General features: G+C 34.8%; 1 protein-coding gene across 2 annotated transcripts in view; it reads right to left on the bottom strand.

Moving 5' to 3' along the window:
- The window catches only part of Zbtb20 (zinc finger and BTB domain containing 20), a 703,280-nt gene that overhangs the window by 669,541 nt on the left and 15,279 nt on the right, over positions 1-18,460 (bottom strand). The window contains exon 2 of one of the 2 annotated variants that reach the window (XM_090346059.1): positions 1,711-1,757. The exons of the other annotated variant lie outside the window; for it this stretch is intronic. The gene's annotated coding sequence lies outside the window, so the exon portion shown is untranslated. The remainder of the gene's footprint in view (positions 1-1,710; positions 1,758-18,460) is intronic. 2 annotated transcript variants of the gene reach the window in all.

Genomic DNA, 18,460 nt, shown 5'->3' with positions numbered 1-18,460 from the left:
AATGGAAGAAATCATACTCAAAATACAATTTCCTATATGTTACATTAAGACACACTTCTAAAAGATTTCTCCTCACAGTTCTCCCTAGACTTCTGTGAGGTGGGGAAGGCCCCAAGAGTACTTTGAACTATTCTTGGTCAAAGCTGGCCTTCCAAGCTTAAAAGACAGCTTAGGAAAATCAGTAAGTTAAGAGTATAAAATTTTAAGAACAGGTGGTTAACAAAAAGACTATCAAGCAGCAAGGACCATCATCCTCCTAGAATAATGGATTTTTAATAAACATTTTACTAGATTTGAACCTGAGAATGTGTTTGGGAATTTGCTCTAACATCCCAGGTGGGCTAAGAATATTGCTTTATGGACTTCTTTGTGTTGTCAGAGAAACCTAATGGAATTAGGAAAAAAAAGTCTTCCACTTAAGTAATGTATCACAAAGAAAAAGGTGATTGTTATTATCAATGATCTCTACAGATCAGCATCCATTTTCTATCACTGCTCATGTAATTGCTGAAAAAAATGCCTCACTACTGCCTTAATTTTTATGAAATTAATAGCCATTAGACTTTTGGACAAATCCAAATAAACTGCATTAAGTCTATTTCAAATAGACCATATTTAACTACTTCTCCACATTTCGGTGAACACTATTGTGGAAGACTTCTTCAACAATGTCAGCTAGTTTTAAAATGTTCATACCATAAAAAGAAAAAGGCATAAAGGAAAAAAGCACCTCAAAACTAAATCTGGAATAACAAATATATTATTTCTGGTCCCCAAAGTGCTAAGAGAATACTTACATTTGTTGGGTAAGATGGACTGATACATTTTGTCAAAAAAACAAAACAAAACAAAAAGGCCAGTCTCCTACTCCTCCCTCTCCAAGCATAAATAAACAGTAATATTCTAAAAGGAAACTGTCCCAGAATAAAAACTGTTAAGAAAGTTTGCATTCTGACTAACTAGGGATATTCGTATTAAATGTAATACTCCATCTGTAAAATAACAGTTGGAAGCCAGAGTACCTACTTCTTAGAAAAATACATTCAATATTTCTATGTATGTGATGATTAAAAAAATACTTACTTGCTTTTTACCCACCCTCGGGCACTATCCCTTACCTTATTCCCAATGGCATCAAATGAACATGCTGGCAAAAAGTATTCAACCTGCTTCAAGGATTTAAACTGTAAATATGGACTTTAAACTTCGATGTAAAACAAAGAACAAGAGTCTTACTTTGGTAGTATCCATACTGTCACTGCAGCTTAAACTCATTGGCAAAAAACTAACAAAATCCAGTTAGCAATAAATAAGGACAACATGATATATAGACAGACAGATGGAATTGCATAAACAGACAAGAAAAGCAAAGAGACAAACATACGGAGGAGTTTGTTTTAAAAGAGTGAAAGATTCTGATTTATTTTGTACTTTAGTGAGAAAAAATAGGCTTGTTTGTAATTATTTTTAAAGTAATAAAACTGAATCACAAGGTCATACCCTTAAGTAAGTAAGAAAAATTACTTAGGGTAGGCCTCCTATAGATGTTCCAAATTTTAAGCTAGCATTAGCTCTGTCTAATTTAAATACTGAAATTAAAATTCAAGGAAGAAAGAATAAAAGCATTGGGGACTGAAAAAATATGATAGATAGAGGGGGGATTGAGGCAGCAGGATTTTTTTTTTTTTTTATAAAAGTTGTCTGCCCTACCTTCTTCCCCAGCGCTGAGTTTCTCTCTTCTCATAATCGGTGTCTCCCTGGAAGTACAGTGTGAGTGGTAATGACTGCCTGCCTCCCTAATGAGTCCATTTTCCTGCTCTTGATGTTGTGTATATACACACACTGCAACCTACCTTACAAACCACAGAGACGGGAAGAGAGAGAGAGAGTGCAAGAGAGGGAGGGAGTGGGGGGAAGAGAGAGGAGAGAGAGAGAGAGAGAGAGAGAAACAGAGAGAGCAAGCAAGCAAGCGAGTGAGAGAGAAGAGAGAGAAAGAAAAACAGAAAGAAACAGAGAGAAAGGCACAGACAAAGCCCTCCTACCAGAGAGCAGACAGCCCTCCTTCCCCTATCCAGCAAAATACAACTCGTCTAATGCAGCAACAGGTTCGGTATTGCCAGACTAACAGTAAAAAAGGTATAGTCGCTATATCATTCCTGCTTGTAAATAAACAGTTTAAGAGCAGCTGGCTCCACCTTCTTTATTTATGCTCCATTATGAGGAATGTATTGTTTCAATTCTGGCACAGAGTACGTGTAATTATCATAAATACATTTTTTGCATATTAGCAGGAAATAGTGAAGTACAGAGCTTATTTGTGCAATCTTTCACATTTATTTTTTAATGTGAGAAGAATGTCAACAAATCTGCTCTGACAAAAGCCTAATAATGATTTTAAAGTCAGAGCATTCTTAAAGGAGGCACTGAAAGCAACAGACTATACAAAAGGAAAACTGATTTCAGACAAAATGATAACTACAAAGAAGAAATTAAAATGCTCAGCAAATCAAGACTAGAGACAAAATTAGAATTAAGTTTAATAAAGTTACTAGTATTCTAGAAAAAAGGCATTTTGGCTTCTTCTTAGAAGCATGGAGCTATACAAACATTACAATGTAATGTACTCTGTATGAACAGGTGCAGTGTATACAGTACATGGTATGTATGACAGAAATAAATCCCATAGGAAAATACATTCACAATCATGAGAAGATGTCGAAGACTATGGATCTGAAATGACAGCAACTAAAATTAATCAGTGTGTCTATCTATATAAACCTTCCTTTAAAAAGAAATGGTCATTGTCTGATCCATCTAGCCTTTATTTTTACATACTAGTTCCAAAATAATTGTTATACACTCCAACCAACATGTTCCCCAGGCCACTCCCAATCCCAGGTGTATTTTCTTCCTTAGGTGATACATGTGAAGCTATACAATTACTCACACAAGAAAACAAAACTAGCTCAAGCCACTTTCCTGATTTCTCAATTTAAAACCCATGCATGATGAGTCATATCACATGCTAACATTACCTCTATTTAGATACTACTTTCCTTAGTATGGTTCTATAGTTTGGCTATATATAATTTAGATGGTACTTAGAAACAAAATAAAATGTTCTAAAAAAAATTCATACAAAATGAAAGGTAAGAGTGCATGTGACATTCTAATTCCTTATTTTGACACCAATAATCCTAAGTATATCAATTGTACATTCATCCTTCTCTCTATAGTTCCACATAGTAATGTGCTTTGAAAGTCAGGAGGTGTATCTTCGTGTTATATCACTACTATATCTTCACTTGTTTAACAAGATCTTTCAGAATGTTACTTAATTCCTGGAAAACAATGAGAACACAGATCAATAGCACAACCATTACAGTTTGATAAAATGCTTTGAATTAAAGATATACATATGGGTTCTGGGTATTTAATCTAAGAAGAACAAGAAAAAAATGAAATTTAAAGGTCCAAGAAGTTTATTCTCCCTTTCTACATAACAACTAAGAGAGATGAATTTTAAAAGGAAAAAAAATGACTGGGCATGTTTGTACACTCCTATAGTCTCAGCTACAGGAGAGAGGGGGGAGGGGGAGAAAGGGGGGAGAGGGGAGAGAGGGAGAGAGGGAGAGAGAGAGAGAGCCAGAGAGAGAGAGAGAGACAGAGACAGAGAGACAGAGACAGAGACAGAGAGAGAGAGACAGAGAGAGGGAGAGACAGAGAGAGGGAGAGACAGAGACAGAGAGACAGAGAGAGAGACAGAGAGACAGAGAGAAAGGGGGGGCAGGCAGAAGGGAAACCCTACCAGAAAAAATAACATAGAAAACAAAAAGAGCTACGTGTATCTCTAGTGTGAGGTCCTACATTCATTATTGCAAAAAAATAAGACCACAGAATAAAGGCTGGGCATGGTAGTACAGACCTGAAATCACAGCTATTCAGGAGGCTGACTCAGGAAGCTAATAGTCCCAGGCTAGCTTAAGCAAAGTAAAATAAAAAGCGAAGGATTGGCACATGTCTCAAATGGTACTATTGTGAAGCTCTGATTTAAATTCCCAGAACTACCAATAATAACAAAGTATTGAAAACATGGCTGGGGCTGGGAATGTGGCTTAGTGACAGGATACCTACCTAGTATGCATGAGGCCCTGGGATCAATTCCACAGTATAACATAATCACAAAAAGCTGGAAGTGGTGCTGTGGCTCAAGTAGTAGAGTGCTAGCCTTGAGCAAAAAGATGCTCAGGGACAGGGCCCAGTTCTGAGTTCAAGCCACAGGACTTATTTTTTAAAATGGCTAAGTGAAAATATATATCCCAACACTTTTCTTGTACCTACTCACTTTATAAGATTCAAAGTAAGGTAACAGAAACAAAAGCCATATAATGAGTGATTGTTGTCCTTAATGTACTATGTTATCTCTCATCTCTTTTACTGTCCCTTGGTTATCTCATATTGTTACAGTATTTCACCTTGTTTTCTGATATATTGGATGTGTGTATTTGGTTATTTGAAATAGGATAGAGAAGGAGGGAAAACAAGATGAGGGGTGGGGGTGGGGGAGGGAAATGGGGACCAAGACATGAAAAAGGGTATCAGTGCTTGTGAAGTAATGGACCTTCTATCTGGTTAATTTAATGTAACCCTTCTATTAATTACAATAAAAATATATGAAAAAAAGCAAGGTAAGTAGCTACTGGTTAGTTTTTTCATGGACTCAACATGTACTTTCCCTTACAGAGACTGAGAATACCAAAATCTGCAGATACAGTCTCTAGTATAAAATAACATAGCAGTTGCATAATATTTACACACATAATTCCATATTCTTCAAAACATGTACAAATTACCTCTAATACCTAAGACAGTGCAAATGCTATGGCATTTTTTATATTACATTGTTTAGGATATAACACAAAAAATTATGCATATTTACTTCAAATGCTATGAAAATATTTTTGAACAGCAATTGGTTGAATCTGTAAACAAATACTGTAAAAAGAAGGTTGATTTCAGTCCTAATTTACTATTGGCTGCTGACATTATGAAATTATTACATTGTCTCCTATGTCATGAAGTAATTTAGTTCTTTAATACTTGCAAACTTGTAATGACCTGGTTTGAATAGAACATTTAATACAATCTCTGTCAAAATCTCACAAGCTAATTTGAAGATATTGATGAGCTGATTCTAAAACTTAAATAGAGAAGTAGCTAATGACCAAGAATAACCAACAATAAATAAGGAAAAACAAATGCTAGAAAAACTATAGTAATCAAAACAATATGGTATTACAAAAGAGTAGGCAAATAGACCTATAGAAAAAAATGAGCACTTTTCAGATAAATTTAGTCATCTTATTTTTTTATTTTTTGCCAGATCTGGGGCTTGAACTCAGGGTGTAATAATCACTGTTCCTGGGCTTTCTCAAGGCTAGAACTCTACCACTTTAGCCATAACACCACTTCTGGCTTTTTCTCTGTATGTGGTGCCAAGGAATTGAATCCAAGTCTTCGTGCATGTAAAGCAAGCACTCTACCAGTAGGCCAAACTCCTAGCCCTATAGTCATCTTATTTTTAATGAAATAGAGAAGTCAATACAGTGAAGCAAAGATATTCTTATCAATGAATAGTCAAATAGTGCTGAAACTAGACATTCATGTGCAAAGAAAATTTACATAGATCTTTTACCTTTCATAGATAAACAGATACTGATTCAAAATGGATCACATACTATAAAGTGCAAATGTCCAAAGGACAAATAGGAGAAAATATAGAAGACTTTAAGTTTGGCAATGACTTGCAGATTAAGAAGCAAATACACAATCCATGAAGGAAAAAAATAAGGTAGACTTCATTAAAATTTAAAACTTTATTCTTTAGAGTACGGGTTTGAAGACTCATTTTCACATGAAGAAATGAGAGAGTTCAGGAACTTGCCTGAAATCATACCATTTAGCAGTAATGGAATCTGAAGGTTTTGACTGCCTGAGCTTAAACTTTATATTATGGAGTTCCCAAATATTTAATTCTATCTAAGGTTCGATGCAGCCAAAAGATCTTGTGGTTATGTGTCAAATTCAACATGACCTATTATTTCTCACCAAAGTTTTCTTCAGTACCTGATGCTCTGAATATATTTCAGTAAACGGTACAAAAATCTACCTAAAATATAAATTATATCTAGTATTTTTAGAAGTTGTATAGTTCAGGGGCCAGCTTGCCTAGCATGCACAAAGACCTGGGCTCAATTCCTAGGTATCATATATATAGAAAAAAGCTGGAAGTGGTGCTATGGCTCTAGTGGTAGAGCTCTAGCCTTGAGAAAGACCAAAGAGAATGTTCAGGGCCTACGTTCAAGTCCCTGGACTGAAAAAAATGTTGGATAGTTCAAGCATTAAATATTTAATAGTAATATATATCTGTTTGAAAGGAACTAAATAAATAATATATAAAACATTTTTTATTTCAACTATGTGAAAAAATTAAAAAATCAAGTATAAATGGTTTGTAAGATTCTAACTGATTAAAAACTATTATGTGATTTTATACAATTGGTTTTAATTTGGGATTAATGACATTATCAAAGAATTTACCTAGTTCTGATTTTATATACTATATAAATGTACATTACATGATGAATAGGAACCATATGCTATACTTGGGTAGGAGGGTATAAGAATCAAAGGTATGATGTAGTTCATGCCCTTGGAAGACTTCATAAACTGGCAGGGGTTAGATATGTAAACAAACTAATTAGCATAAGCAAATAGTCTTTCTGCAATAACATGTAATATTCTGTGTAATGAATTGCTTCAAACTTTGTGTTAACTTCCTCCTTTGAAAGTTAAAAATAAAAGCCATAAAATAAATACGAATGTCTAAGTTTATAATGTGGCTTATGAAAGAGGTATGTGTGTATGTATGCAGGGCAGCAATAGACTCATAAAGAAAACAGTTTATTTTCTAATAATATGTTTATAGGTGAACTGAGTACACTTTACCAATTTTCTAAAAAATCCTTACCTAAATATATTCTACAAGTTCACAGTACATGGATTTGAATGACTGACAAAAACAGTAACTATTGCCTAGAATATAAATTTTCATTACACAGGCTGGGAATGGGGCTTTCTTGCATAGCAAGCCCTTGGTTCGATTCCTCAGTACCACAGAAAGAGAAAAAGCAGGAAATGGCACTGTAGCTGTAGCTCCAGAAGTGGAGTGCTAGCCTTGAGCACAAGAAGCTCAGGGACAGGGCCCAGGCCTGAATTCAAGCCTCCGGACTAGGGAAAATTTTTTTTTCATTACTGTTTAGAGTTAAAAAATATCTTAGTCAGAGTTATGTTAATAAATACTTTTAAAAACATGGTGAGTGATTTTCTTTTCAAATTTTCAAAAAAAATAATTTAAAAGCATTTACAATTGTCCTATGCTACACTTTTTTCCAACTTCCTTTTTAGGTATCATTAATGGATTTTTTTGTTGTTGTTAATGTGCTATTGAACAGAAAAATGTTGAGATTTTTTTTAAGATTTTTTTCATAATAAAATTCCCCAAAGATACTTTTATTGCAAGAAAAACAAGTAAAAGTTAGGATCATGTAGAAATAATAGTTTGAGAATCCTTAGAAAATAGGAACAAAAATGCAGAAGAGTAGGTAGGAGAGGGATGGATGAGAATGTTGAGGGGAGTGGTAAATAATCAAGATATATTACATTCATAAAATGCTTTATTAAATGGGAACTCCTTTGTACAACTACTTAAAAACATTAAAAAGAAGAAAGAAAAGAAAATATGAGCTGGGTGTCGGTGGGTCATGTATGTAAACCTAGCTACTCAGGAGGCTGAGATCTGAGGAGCCAACCCAGGCACAAAAATCTGTGAGACTCTTATCTCCAATTAACGGCCAGAAAACTGGAAATAGTACTGTGCCTCAAGTGGTAGAGGGCTATCCTTGAGCTAAAGAGCTCAGAGACAGCGCCCAGGCCCAGAGTTCAAGTCCAACAACCAACCAAAAAAAAAAAAAGAAAAGAAAGAAAAGAAAAAGAAAAATATGTCTAGAGCTGTTGAGTCAAAATGAGTCAGTTAGACAACTTTGTCAATGAAGGCACGATAATTAGTTAATGTGTCTCTATAAGATAATAATCCTTTATTCTGATCATCTGATTAAAACTGAATCTCATCAGCCTCAAGGAAAGAATGAGTGTAGATAAATAAGATTTTATTAATATTGACAAATTACATGAAATGTATATCTAATTTCAATTGTATTAAACCTTTAAATTTAAGATAAAAATAGAGTCGGGAGTGTGCCTAGTGGTAGAGTGATTGCCTAGCATGCATGAAGCTCTGGGTTTGATTCCTCAATACAACAAACACAGAAAAGGCTGGAAGTGGTGATGTGGCTCAAGTAGCAGAGAACTAGCCTCAAGCAAAAGAAGATCAGGCACAGGGCCAAGGCCCTCATTTCAAGCCCCAAACCAACAATAACAAAATAAATAAAGTATTATATCACTGAAAACACCTCTGTTATGATCATTTTCAGTCATGAAAGATTAGTAACATTTCGTTGCAGATTTTATAATTTCATATTCCTTCGGGTCCCAAGGGACTGAGAGATACACTTGACATACCAGATCAAGATCAGGCACCTTTCTTAGTTTTTTGTTTTTGTTTTTGTTTTCTGCCAGTCCTGGGCTTAAGCTCAGGGCCTGAGCACTGTTCTTGGATTTTCTTGGCTAGAACTCTACCACTTGAGCCTCAGCACCACTTCTGGCTTTTTTCTATGTATGTGGTACTGTTGAATCAAACCTGGGTCTTCATACATGCCAGGCAAGCACTCCCAGCCCCTTCTTAGCTTTTTTTAAAATATATTTTTATTGTAATTAATAGAAGGGTTACATGATATTTGCCAGATAAATGGTGCATTAATTCCCATACATTGATACCCTTTCACATGTCTTGGTCCCCATTTCCCTTCCCCCCTCCCCCACCCCTCATCTTGTTTTCCCCCATTCCCTATCCAATTTCAGATAACCAAATACATATATATCTGATATATCAGGTAACAAAGTGAGATAGTGTAACAATATAAGATAACCAAGGGACAGTAGAAGTGATGAGAGATCCTTCTTAGCTTTTTGAATGTAGTACCTGGCAGTATACTGATATACAGTTGGAGCTCAATAAAGTATTTTTTGGAAGTAGCACCGTGGCTTAAGGGATAGGATGGTAGCCTTAAGCTGAAGAGCTCATGGACAACGCCCAGGCCCAGAGTTCAAGTCCCACAACCAACCAAAAAAATAAATAAAAGTCTTTTTCAACAAATGAATAAAATAATGATTAGACAAAGTAATGATATGTAGAGTTTATAATGGCTGTTTAATTAAAAACTAACAAATTTGAGTTCTGAAGATGATATAAACAACCTATAAGTGCTACTTTTAAAAACCTATTAAACCAGGATGGAGATATGGTACAAGTTTTAGAATAAGGACAAAACAGGCAACAGAGAAAATGTGAGGGTCTGAGTTCAAATCCCAGTTCTAGTGAAAACAAACAGAAAGAAAGAAAAAGAATTGGGTGCCCATGGCTCATGATTGTACTCCTGGCTACTGAGGAGGCTAAGGTCCAGAGACTAAGGTTGGAAAACAGCTCTGACAGACAAGTACCAGAGTCCACATCTCCAATTAACAAAGAGCTATTCAGATTAAGTATTAGGTCATTTGCCACAGTGAGAAAGCAAACCTAGCAAGGGCATCAAGGCCCTGAGTTCAAATTCCCAAACCTGGATAAATAAAAATGCTAAATCACATAGAATTATCATTAAAGCTAGGCAAAAATGAAATGGTCTTGAACATCGATGTATTTTTAAGTTTACAACATTATTCCAATTTTTAAAATTGCCCTTTAACTAGAATTTTTTTAATTTACCTTTCTCAGAAGAAAATTCACTTTGCACTATATCACTTATCTGCTATTTCTTTCACGCATACAATTTTCTAAACAGTGAAGTAGAAATCTAAAAGTCTCAGAGTTATTCATAAGAAACTATTTGGTTTACAAAGGCACCTTGATAAGGTATTGGAGTCAAAATGTAGTGTGAATAATCCTTGTGGATTTAAACTATGCTATATAAAAAATAAATAACAATCTAAGCTAGAAAACAGTGAGAAAGAGAAAAAGAGGGGGAGTGGGAGAGAATGGCAGGTAAGAATAGTGATAAATTCCCAGGGATAAGATAACAGAAAGATTTATTTTTTTAAGAGAACTAATGTTAAATTTTGAAAAACTGAAATTTGCAAGGATATATTCTCATCTCCAGTCCTTTGGGAGAGTTTGCTATACACTACATCTGACTTAATGCAGTGAAAACAAAGAGAATTTAAAATGAAGGTTTGGTCCATCTTTACTTATGTACTTACTAATAGCCTATGTGGATATGGCAGTTTTCTCACAAGACAAATATTCCAGAAGTTCTAGTAGTGACCAATGGAGTAAATACTGGCCAGGAGACCATAAATTGTGAATAGCAAAAAGTCAATAATATCTTCACCATGGAATGACTCAATTCAGAAATGAGTCAATAATCTTATTCAACAAATACACAGCCAATATAGTTTCTTATGTATATTCTACTATATGGTGTACGTAATATGACACTTTCCAGAGAATTTAAAACTGCAATTTTCTTTATTTGTACTAATAGAAAAGAGATAGGAAAACCCCAAAATAAGTTTCTATTTGTATTTTGAAATGTTTCCATTCCATATTTGTTTTAGTATGCCTGATACTGTACAAGAAAAAATGTACCTTTAACAAAATTATCTATACATGATAGACTGAGTTAGAAGAGTTGAACACAGTTTAGTTTCTTTCTTTTCTCTTTACTTACCAACTCTGTATGAAAATTACCTTCTTAGACTTTCTAGATATAAATATTTTCTATATTTTACATAAATTCAAAATCTCTGATGAAGGAACTTTAAGTTAATTGTTAAGTTAATCAATTAACTTAAACTGAAATATATTGTGAAGCATATGATCTGCTTTTCTGAAATTAGAATTTTTGGGTGATATGAGATTTCAAGTTAGAGCCTTGTGTTTTCTAAGGAAGCACTCTACCACTTCTATAATATGCTAAGTTGTCTGCTTTCCAACTTATTTTTCATATAAGGTTTCTTGTTTTTGTAGAGGTTGGCCTCAGACTATAATATTTCTGACTCTACCTCCCAGTACCTGGGATTATAGCTATATACCACCATCATTCCTGGTGCTAGAATTTTTTTTTTATAATATGTCTTTCCTGGGCTGGGAGCATGGCCTAGTGGTAAAGTGCTTACCTAGCATGCACAGAGTCCTGGGTTTGATTCCCTGGTACCACATACACAGAAGAAGCTGGAAGTGGTGGTATAGCTCTAGTAGTAGAATGCTAGTTTTGAGAAAAATTCAAGGACAGTTCCCAGGCTCAGAGTTCAAGCCAATGACTGGAAAAAAAATATATATTTTCCTTTGTGAAATGTATTATCAATAATGTTCTTCAGAACACATTTTCCATGTAAGAAACTTGAAGTGGATGGAAATTAGTTTATGATATATATTTATGTAGTTACACATATTTCATGCTATCATCCTATCCAACTCAGTGCTATTATAAAGAAAAAAAATAGCCAGGAGCGGTGACTCATGCCTGTAATCCTAGCTATTCAGGAGGCTGAGATCTGAGGATCAAGGTTCAAATCCAGCCCAGGACCAAAAGAACCTGAGACTCTTACCTCCAATTAACCTCTACAAAACAGGAAGTGGGGCTTGGCTCAAGGGGCAGGGCACTAGCTTTCTGCTGAAGAGCTCAGGGACAGTGCCCAGGCCCAGAGTTCAAACCCATGACCAAAAAAAAAAATTATGTCAACCTCAAAAAAAGAGAACTATGTATATGTATAACATCTTGCAAATCCTGACTTCAATGTAGATAAGTGTTGGGGCCTAGCCTCCATCTCTGAGGCCTGATTCTGGCTCAGCTGCAATTAAAGGGCTTTGTCCAGGCATTTGGTCTTTTGCATACCTCTCTTAAGGCTGTGTACTTGACTCGATTGAACCCCCCCGCAGTTTCGCGGGTCTCGCAGCAGCTCAAGTCTCGCGCGCTTTCCTGCACCTGTCCTGCCCACTACCTGAAAGCCCCACCCAGACCCTTAGTGGTAGCACAGGGGCCCTCTTCCTATTGGCTAGCTTCCCAGTGCCCACCTTCTCCTACTCTAACAGTATATAACTAATTGTCTGACGCAATAAAGAAAGGAGAGCATCGGAGAGCATCAGAGAGAACGAGAGATCAGCAGAGAGATCTGATGCGCTTTCATGGTTAACACTGCTTCTGACTCAGCGTGGTTTTTTCTTCCCCGGTGATTGGGGGAGGGCTGGGTCTTCGACACTTACCATCTCGCTCGGCTCCCCGGGGACTACAGGCTGGCCCTGTGTGTCCCTCCCCGTTCCTGTGTTGCTGCCCCGGAGAGGAGGGGAGCAACAGACAAGCATTTACCATTCCACCAAGCCTATACCCTACTTTTAAAAAAAGTCCATGAAGTAAGAATATATTTACATTATTATCATTAATGGTTACAGGACTTTAGAATTAATTTAGTGCATAAAATATATTCCTAGGAAAGCTTTAAACAGGAAAAACAATGTTCACATGAGGACTTGTTGTTATACTTGATCAAGGTGGTAAACTGATTTTTTTTTTGTCAGTCCTGGGCATGAACTCAGGATCTGAGCACTCATTCTCCTTGGACTTTTTCCGCATGGCTAGCACTCTGCCACTCAAGCCACAAGAACTATTTCCACCTTTTTGTGTGTATGTAGTACTAAGAAATGGAACACAGGAATTTCATGCATGCTAGGCAAGCACTCTACCAGTAGGCCAAACTCCCAGCCAGGTAAATAGATCTTAAAGACAATCCAGATATAATTTTATATTCTCAAGTAATACGCTGACAATCCAGATATAATTTTATATTCTCAAGTAATACGCTGTATTTCCCTATTACCAATCAATTTCATCAAGAATAGCTTCAAATAATAGGTGTATCTACAATTTTGGGTGGTCCACTAAAACAAGATCCTTACTTCCTCAAATTCTGAGACAGAAGCTGATTAATTACTTAGATGATCCAAGGGACCACCCCTTAAGGAATAATTTTCTTGAGCTTATCCTTCTCTTATAAATGTTTTCTTATTAACTTAGAGGAACTAGAAGATAAATGCTAAAAATGAAGATCTGGACCTAAGACTGCTTTAGTACTAACCTCTGCTCTACTACTTTTACACAAATTCCTTAACACCATTGAATATTTGTCCTCATCAATAAAATAAGGGAAGAACAGAAGGAACTATGTATTCTAGAATGACTTATCCAATTTCAATAATTCACACTTTGCCTTTTATATTTTACTCCATGCTCTACCTAATTTCTTCTGTAATGACTGAGCTGAGTTAAAATATAGAAGAGAAGAACCTCTGGATAGGGAAAAATAAATTGTGAAACAAATATTTTTAATCTGATAGTTACAGAAATATGAACCACAAAATTTGCAAACCATGAAAAAAAAACTGTACTAATCAAAGTGTACTAATAAGATGGCTTTGCTATGCTATTTCTCATAAACTGAACTTCCTATGAAGAATAATGTAAATAATTATTTTCTAACTTTTCTAGTTGACACAAAGAAGTATGCCAGTAAAGTTCTATTAACATTAAATTTCTCAAACCTGAAGTCAGGCGTGATGGCCTGTCCCTAACCTTCCAATTACTCAGGAAGATGAGGAAGAAGGATGACAAGACAGCATAGTAAATACTTTCTCATAAAAAAAAAAAACAAAAGAAAAGCAAGTGAGAGAAAAAGGTGGAAGGGAAAAGGGAAGGGAAGGGAAGGGAAGGGAAGGGAGAAAGGGAGGAAGGGAGGGAGGAAGGAAGGAAGGAAGGAAGGAAGGAAGGAAGGAAGGAAGGAAGGAAGGAAGGAAAGAAGGAAGGAAGGAGTGCACAGCAGGATTAACTTCAAACAACATCAATATTAATTTCAGCATGATCACAAACCTACCATGTTCCAATAAACAAAAACAATTTGCACAATTTAAATATCTGTATCAGAAGTCTGCTTCTTTTAAAGCTCAAAGTATATTTTTATGTTCCATGAAGGTTGTCTTCTAATGTACTCCAGAAAGATTTACCATTTTTAGGTTTACATTAGAATGTAAAGTAACTCATTCAGTACTGAAACTATTATTTCTAGAGTTTGGGGGATTTGTAAAAATTTAGAATCTCATTCTGGTTTCCATTCTAAATGTTAGAACCTTCTATGCAGCTTATATCTAAAACTTCAGAACTGAAAAGAAAATGAGAAAAAGTGCCATGATGAGCTGTCTCAGTTTTTACCATGAAATAAAAGTCAAAAAAAGGCAGGTAGAGAGAGTTGAGGAAATAAATATATAATTGTGGCAGAAGGATTAAAAATGAAATAGCTAGTGAATAATAGCCTAATTGAACTTCTAAAATATGAATCTAAGTATATGTTTAATATTCTCACATCTGAGCCCTAGTTATTGACTTTTATTGGCCAAGTACAATGGACAGCTTAATCATCTCCTGTATTTTCCCAAGCAAAATGATAATATATTGTTTTCTCTTTTAACATTTTTAACTATATAAAAGTTTTCTTTTTTGGGGGGAGGGGGGTGTCATGGGGCTTGATCTCTAGGCCTGGGCATTGTCCATGAACTCTTCAGCTCAAGGCTACAACCTCAGTCCCACTTCCTGTTTTCTAGTGGTTAATTGGAGAAGAGTCTCACTGTCTTTAGAGCCTCAACTGGCTTTGAACCTGGATCCTCAGATCTCAGCCTTCTAAGTAGCTAGGATTACAGATGTGAGCCACCCTCGCCTGGCTTAGTTTTCGTAATCAAAAATATTTCCTGGGGCTGGGAATTTGGCCTAATGGTAGACTGCTTGCCTAGCATGCACAAAAGCTGGGGTTTGATTCCTCAGTACCACTTACATAGAAAAAAGCCAGAAGTAGTGCTATGGCTCACGTGGTAGAGTTCTAGCCTTGAGAAAGTCCAAGGACAGTGCGCAGGCTCTGAGTTCAAGGTCCAGGGCTGGCAAAGAAAATATGCATGTATGTATGTATGCACACACACATATATATATCCTCTTACATTTCATGTGAATGAAATTAAATTATAACCCTGTACATTCCTATCATTCTTGGAGACCCTTTGTTCTTCATGGATTTTAGCTTATTCGAAAAACCTTGTCATGAACAATTTCTTCACGTGTCTCTTCTTATCAACAGCACTATATAGAGAAATTGTCTGTGCATTGGTCCTATTCACCCTTGTGACCAAACATTTCCAAAATGGCTATTCATTATGATTAATATGTTCCTATCCATTATATGTACCCATTTTATGCTCTTCAGTGTCCATTGATCCTCATGTTCTACTACCACCTTTTCACAGACCATATTCATCTAAACAGATTATTGCTCCAAACTGCTTATTTGTCCATGTCCTGCCTTATCTACCTAGTTTGAGATATATGAATATCTATGAAATGGTCAGAATCTAGTAATTTAAAATTCCAATCACTGAAAACATGTATGACTTTCTATAAAGTTACATCATTGCTCCTTTCCAAATGAGGTGTCATTTGGAAAGTTCTGTGTGTCTGTGCAACAGGGTTATCAGTCTCTTCTTTCTCTGGCATCCACTCCAAGTTAGTGAAGATTCTTTCTTATACTTCCTCAACTTTACACATGCTTAAGATATCTGACCAACAAAGGGGAAATGTTAAGAGTATCATCACATACCAGGCCCTTGCCTATTTTTGTATGCAATTATTTAAATTATATGACATAGAAACTTCTTTCTCCTTTTTTACCTTAATATAACAATTGATATCAAGGATAGCAGATTAACAATTGTAGGCATTCTAACCCAAGATATGATAAGGGCACCTGCTCAGCTATATTCATCTCTGCACTATTCACAATACTCAAGCAACGGAAACAACCCAGCTGCCCTACTGCAGATGAATGGATATTACAACATGTGATATATATATATATATATATATACACACACACACATACACAATGGAATTCTACATAGCTAACAGACAAGACAAAATAATGGCATGTGCTGGGAAGTGGATGAAACTAGAACGAATTATGTTGAGTGAGATAAGTCAAGACAAAAGGCGCAGGGTTTCCTTAATATGTGGCTATTAGATCCAACCAATACAAGAGCGATGACTTAATATTTGCGTACTCAATGTTATGGACAGGGTATTGGAAATATAAACATAACTATGTAGACATAAAAATGTATGACTATAGACATGTTTTATTACATAGATTAATATGTATCTATGACATACAAACCCTCAGCTTAATTTTAATTATGTTCTAAGATCTAAGTGCCAGTGATTGTATATAGATTCTCTTCTTGAATACTTGTTTAACCTATCATTTGAAATATGATGTAAAAATCAATGTTAATAAATTCTTCAATAAAAAAACAATTGTAGGTATTCTAATGTATGGCTTCTTACTATAGCAGTAATTCACCTATCACATAATTTTTAACATTCAAAATAAACAGAGTAAAGGGGTAAATATTCTAGAAACACAAAAAGATTAAAACTGAATGATTAAATTTTCAGAGTGGCAAAAAAAACCAGTAAGTGGACAAAACATTAAGCAGAATACAACACAACATTAAGCAGAATATTTGTCAATTCTGTGGCAAATATAGCTTATACTAGCTATAGATACATGAAAAGCAAAAAATGAATAAGTTAGGGAAGTTTACAGGTAAAGCTAAATATGATCAGAGCTGATATACGCCTCATATATAATCAACCAGTAAATACCCTTCATTCACAAACCAAATTCACATACTTCTTAAAGATTATGTACTCTTTTATTTTCTACTTTAAGATTAGCTTTGATGTTACCATCTTATTTGATTCTCCTGAATAAAAATATTAGTACTGGTACAGTACAGAAAGTCATCATTAAGTTAATTCAACTGAAAGATAATAATCACGAAAATTTCAAAGCATCATTCCTTTGAATTAACTGCATAAACCATTTTTTACTTTTTAAAAACAGAGGCATTTAAGGCTGAACAACTGATTTATTTTTCCATACATTTTTACATAAAATATTTCCCTTTTCATTTGATCATTTCTGTCATTTCTATGTAATACTGACTTTAAACTTAAAAAAATCTATTTTAATTCTAATTATCCTAGCATAGAGAGATAATATGCTTACAAAAAATCTCTGCTTTCTAAATATTGACTGTTTTGCAGCCAGAAAGAGAGATCTGTTCAATAATATTTAAATGAATCAGGCTTAATGACACATGCACCTAGTTCCAACTACTTGGAAGGCCAATGCATGAGGATTACTTGAGACCAGGAGGTGGCTAACCTCATCAATGTAGTGATAAAACAAAACCAAAAGTGTGTAAGACTTATCAGATTCCTCATAGATACTAAATAATTGTAAATTTTTTCTATTAGTCATTGTGTTTAATAGAAATGTTTGGATCCAATAAATGGCAGCAAATGAATTTATATGATCATTTTCCTTTTAAATTGAGCATTTTATAATCCTTTTATCTTTCACAAATTTTAATCTTACAGCCTACCTTCTCTGTTATCAATGTAAGCATTCATGTTTTTCCTTTTCCAGTTATTTCTATTACCCTAGTATCTTTTTATTCATCATTTATAATACATTTTTCATAATATTGTTTAAGGTACTTTTTTATCATTTGTCTTGTATTTTAATGTAATCTGATATCTGTCACTGATGGGAGAATGTAGTCTATGTATATTTAAGGTAATAATTTACTATGCTTGAACTTCCTATTACTTTTCATTTTACATATTGCTTCATCATTTTCCTTTTACGTATTTTGATTAAATGGCTATTCTATTATCTCCAAGTTAAGATGAAAATTCTAAGTGGTTTTTATCATATTATCTTCATCTACCATTCATCAATAAGCGTATGATAGTTTTCCATTCATAAAAAGATTTTACCCTTTTACCTTCATCTTAAATAAGATCTTTCAAAATATATTCATTTTCCTCCATTTCCTCTAAGCCCCTCTACTCTCATCTTCCACATTCAACCAACTAGGCTTCTACTAAATTTAATAAGATGGTTCCATGTATTTCAAATTTTCCTTACAGAAATATGAATTGCATATTGCTAGATAATTTTTATCCATTTGATGAAATTTTTATGTATTTACACACTAGTTCTTTATATAAATGCTCATCAGTAGTCACTATTTTCTTCATCTTCTTTATCTTGAAGTCTGTTCGCCTACATTTATCTGTTACGGTTTTTAGGGTATTCTCAGACATTTTCTCAGATGAGATATATAAAA

Source organism: Megascapheus bottae, chromosome 1, assembly GCF_031878675.1.
Source record: "Megascapheus bottae isolate mThoBot1 chromosome 1, mThoBot2.hap1, whole genome shotgun sequence".
NCBI lineage: Eukaryota > Metazoa > Chordata > Mammalia > Rodentia > Geomyidae > Megascapheus > Megascapheus bottae.
The sequence above is the reverse complement of the archived record's forward strand: the minus strand, read 5'-3'. Positions and strand labels throughout refer to the sequence as shown.